General features: G+C 37.6%; 1 non-coding gene across 1 annotated transcript; it reads right to left on the bottom strand.

The window, feature by feature from the left end:
• Nucleotides 1-4,673: 4,673 nt before the first annotated feature.
• LOC112781627 (small nucleolar RNA R71) lies at nucleotides 4,674-4,781 on the bottom strand. The gene has a single exon (XR_003192392.1). It is a non-coding gene; the product is annotated as a small nucleolar RNA R71 (small nucleolar RNA).
• Between the last annotated feature and the right edge of the window lie 420 nt (nucleotides 4,782-5,201).

Below are 5,201 nucleotides of genomic sequence, written 5' to 3'. Positions count from 1 at the left end.
CTATGAGGTACCAAAGCTACCCAGGAGCCGTGGGGAAGGGACGAGGTCGATTTTCTAGGTTTTGGAAGGCCGGTCTGCCATTATGACGCTGAGTTGATGAGGGGCGGCCTGGTGGAGATCGGCGTGGATTTGGCACTTGTCACAATTTTTGACTAGTTGGAGGGAGTATTTTATGATGGAGGGCCAAAAATACCCTGCTCGGATAACCTTTTGAGCCAAGATTTTTCCCCTCACATGATGGCCGTAACATCCTTCATAAATTTCGCAAAGTATGTTGTCCGTGTCACCGGGTTCTATGCATTTGAGAAGGGGTTGTGATAGTCTGCGCTTGTATAATTGCCTTGCTATTGTGGTGTACTTCACTGCTTCCCGCTTTTGATAGGGAGAATTGGGAAGAATTGGGAAGGTCCAAGAGTGCTAGCTTGTGATGGGGAGGTCGACCGAGGTCGCAACTGAGATGGATGGCATCATAATAACCTCCTGGATCAATGATCGGCTTCTTGGGACTGATTTGGTACTTGCCAGTTTTGAGAGAAAATCAGCCCTTGCGTTTCATTCCCTAGAAATGTGCTAGATGGTTACTGATGAGCGGATAATTTATACGCTTTTTGGCATTGTTTTTAGTATGTTTTTAGTAGAATCTAGTTACTTTTAGGGATGTTTTCATTAGTTTTTATGTTAAATTCACATTTCTGGACTTTACTATGAGTTTGTGTGTTTTTCTGTGATTTCAGGTATTTTCTGGCTGAAATTGAGGGACTTGAGCAAAAATCAGATTCAGAGGTTGAAAAAGGACTGCTGATGCTATTGGATTCTGACCTCCCTGCACTCAAAGAGGCTTTTCTGGAGCTACAGAACTCGAAATGGCGCGCTTCCAATTGCGTTGGAAAGTAGACATCCAGGGCTTTCCAGCAATATATAATAGTCCATACTTTGGCCAAGAATTGATGACGTAAACTGGCGTTCAACGCCAGTCTTCTGCCCAAATCTGGCGTCCAGCGCCAGAAAAGGATCCAAAACCAGAGTTGAACGCCCAAACTGGCACAGAAACTGGCGTTCAACTCCACAAATGGCCTCTGCACGTGCAACACTCAGGCTCAGCCCAAACACACACCAAGTGGGCCCCGGAAGTGGATTTATGCATCAATTACTTACTCATGTAAACCCTAGTAGCTAGTTTATTATAAATAGGACCTCTTACTATTGTATTAGACGTCTTTTTGACCATCTTTGAACGCATTGTTCTTAGATCAAGGGGGCTGGCCATCTCGGCCATGCCTGGACCTTTCACTTATGTATTTTCAACGGTAGAGTTTCTGCACTCCATAGATTAAGGTGTGGAGCTCTGCTGTTCCTCAAAGATTAATGCAAAGTACTTCTGTTTTCTATTCAATTCATCTTATTTCGCTTCTAAGATATCCATTCGCACCAAAGAACGTGATGAAGGTGATGATTATGTGTGACGCTCATCATCCTTCTCCCTTATGAACGCGTGCCTGACAAACACTTCTGTTCTACATGAATTAAGCTAGAATGAGTATCTCTTAGATCTCCTAACCAGAATCTTCGTGGCGTAAGCTAGAATGATGACGGCATTCAAGAGAATCCGGAAGGTCTAAACCTTGTCTGTGGTATTCTGAGTAGGATTCAATGATTGAATGACTGTGACGAGCTTCAAACTCGCGATTGTTGGGCGTTAGTGACAGACGCAAAAGGAGGGTGAATCCTATTCCAGCATGATCGAGAACCGACAGATGAATAGCCGTGCCGTGACAGGGTGCGTGAGCATATTATTCACTGAGAGGAGGGGATGTAGCCACTGACAACGGTGATGCCCTTGCATAAAGCCAGCCATGGAAAGGAGTAAGATTGATTGGATGAGGATAGCAGGAAAGCAGAGGTTCAAAGGAACGAAAAGCATCTCCATTCGCTTATCTGAAATTCCTACCAATGATTTACATAAGTATCTCTATCCCTATTTTATTATATAATATTCGAAAACAACATTATCACTTTATATCCGCCTGACTGAGATTTACAAGGTGACCATAGCTTGCTTCATACCAACAATCTCCGTGGGATTCGACCCTTACTCACGTAAGGTATTACTTGGACGACCCAGTGCACTTGCTGGTTAGTTGTATCGAAGTTGTGACAATTATGTATTGAGATCAGAGCACCAAGTTGCTCACGTTGCCGGGGATTGTTTGAGCCTGGACATCACAATTTCGTGCACCAAGTTTTTGGCACCGTTGCCGGGGATTGTTCGAGTTTGGACAACTGACGGTTCATCTTGTTGCTCAGATTGGGTAACTTTCTTTTCGTTTTCTTTTCAAAAATCTTTCAAAAATATTTTCAAAAAAAAAAATTTCTCTTTTGTTTTCGAAAAAAAAAATAAAAATGTTTTCAAAATTTTATTCAAAATTTTTAAGAATGAATTCTAGTGTTTCATGAAGCATGTGAAGCCTGGCTGGCTGTAAAGCCATGTCTAAATTCTTTTGGACTGAGGCTTGCAATTTGTTATCAAGAGCAAGCTAGTTGGAGCTAATCCACCTGCTACTGTTCCTGATCTACCTGCTGAAGCTTGGCTGGCCATTGGCCATGTCTAGTGTTTTGGACCGGAGCTTTCATTGAAAGCTTGGCTGGCTAGTGAGCCATGTCTAATTCCTGGACTGAAGCTTTAAACTAAGAATGCAAGATTCCTGGAATTCATATTAAAAATTTTTGGAATCCTTATTTTTTCTTTTTCATATAATTTTCGAAAAAAATCCAAAAAAATCAGAAAATCATAAAAATCAAAAATATTTTGTGTTTCTTGTTTGAGTCTTGAGTCATATTATAAGTTTGGTGTCAATTGCATATGCATCTTGCATTTTTTCGAAAATATCATGCATTCATAGTGTTCTTCATGATCTTCAAGTTGTTCTTGGTAAATCTTCTTGTTTGATCTTGATGATTTTTTGTTTTGTGTCTTTTCATGTTTATCATATGCATTCTTGAATTCTTAGTGTCTAAGCATTAAAGAATTCTAAGTTTGGTGTCTTGCATGTTTTCTTTGCATTAAAAATTTTTCAAAAATATGTTCTTGATGTTCATCATGTTCTTCATAGTGTTCTTGGTGTTCATCTTGACATTCATAGCATTCTTGCATGCATTCATTGTTTTGATCTAAAAATTTCATGCATTGCATAATTTTCATGTTTTCATAAAAATTCAAAAAAATCAAAAAAAAAAATATCTTTCCCTTTTTCTCTCATCAAATTCGAAAATTTGGATTGACTTTTTCAAAAGTTTTTAAAATCAAGTTGTTTCTTATGAGTCAAATCAAATTTTCAATTTGAAAATCTTATCTTTTTCAAAAATCAAATCTTTTTCAAAATTCTTAGTTATTTTCGAAAATTTCAAAAATATTTTTCTTATTTTTATATCAAATTTTCAAAAATAACATAATCAATTAATGTTTTGATTCAAAAATTTGAAGTTTGTTACTTGCTTGTTAAGAAAGATTCAAACTTTAAGTTCTAGAATCATACCTTGTGATTTCTTGTGAATCAAGTCATTAATTGAGATTTTAAAAATCAAATCTTTTTTTTTCAAAACTAATTTCTATCATATCTTTTCAAAAATATCTTCTCATCTTTTTCAAAAATATCTTTTTAAAATATCTTTTTTAACTTCCTAACTTCCTATCTTTTCAAAATTTGTTTCAACTAACTAACTAACTTTTTGTTTGTTTCTTAACTTTTTCAAAACCACCTAACTAACTCTCTCTCTCTCATTTTTCGAAAATATCTCTCCCCTTTTTCAAAATTTCTTTTTAATTTATTAATTATTTTAATTTTTAAATCTTAATTTTCGAAAATTACTAACACATTTTCAAAAACCAATTTTCAAAAATCACTAACTCCTTTTCAAAAATAATTTTCGAAAATTCCCTCTCTCTCTCTCATCCTATTCTATTTATTCATTCATATCCTAACATCTCATCTCACATCTCTTCCATTCGTACAGTTGCATTTCTTCCTTTACATCACATTCTTTGTCTCCCCCTTCTCTTCCACTCACAAAGGGATCCCTATACTGTGGTATAAAGGATCTCTATTATTATTATCATTTTTCTGGCCATTCTTCCTTGTCATATGAGCAGGAGCAAGGATAAGAACATTCTTGTGGAAGCAGATCCAGAACCTGAAAGGACTCTAAAGAGAAAATTAAGAGAAGCTAAAATACAACAATCCAGAGATAACCTTTCAGAAATTTTCGAACAGGCAGAGGAGATGGCAGCCGAAAATAATAATAATGCAAGGAGGATGCTTGGTGACTTTACTGCACCTAATTCCAATTTATATGGAAGAAGCATCTCCATTCCTGCCATTGGAGCAAACAACTTTGAGCTGAAACCTCAATTAGTTTCTCTGATGCAGCAGAACTGCAAGTTTCATGGACTTCCATCTGAAGATCTTTTTCAGTTCTTAACTGAATTCTTGCAGATATGTGATACTGTTAAGACTAATGGAGTAGATCCTGAAGTCTACAGGCTCATGCTTTTCCCTTTTGCTGTAAGAGACAGAGCTAGATTATGGTTGGATTCTCAACCTAAAGACAGCCTGAACTCTTGGGATAAGCTGGTCACGGCTTTCTTAGCCAAGTACTTTCCTCCTCAAAAGCTGAGCAAGCTTAGAGCTGATGTTCAAACCTTCAGACAGAAAGAAGGTGAATCTCTCTATGAAGCTTGGGAAAGATACAAACAGTTGACCAAAAAGTGTCCTTCTGACATGCTTTCAGAATGGACCATCCTGGATATATTCTATGATGGTTTATCTGAGCTATCAAAGATGTCACTGGACACTTCTGCAGGTGGATCCATTCACCTAAAGAAAACGCCTGCAGAAGCTCAAGAACTCATTGACATGGTTGCTAATAACCAGTTCATGTACACTTCTGAAAGAAATCCTGTAATCAATGGGACGCCTATGAAGAAGGGAGTTCTTGAGGTTGATACTCTGAATGCCATATTGGCTCAGAACAAAATATTGACTCAGCAAGTCAATATGATTTCTCAGAGTCTGCATGGAATGCAAGCTGCATCCAACAGTACTCAAGAGGCATCTTCTGAAGAAGAAGCCTATGATCCTGAGAACCCTGCAATAGCAGAGGTGAATTACTTAGGTGAACCTTATGGAAACACCTATAACTCAACA

Source organism: Arachis hypogaea, chromosome 19 (assembly GCF_003086295.3).
Source record: "Arachis hypogaea cultivar Tifrunner chromosome 19, arahy.Tifrunner.gnm2.J5K5, whole genome shotgun sequence".
Lineage (NCBI taxonomy): Eukaryota > Viridiplantae > Streptophyta > Magnoliopsida > Fabales > Fabaceae > Arachis > Arachis hypogaea.
The sequence above is the reverse complement of the archived record's forward strand: the minus strand, read 5'-3'. Positions and strand labels throughout refer to the sequence as shown.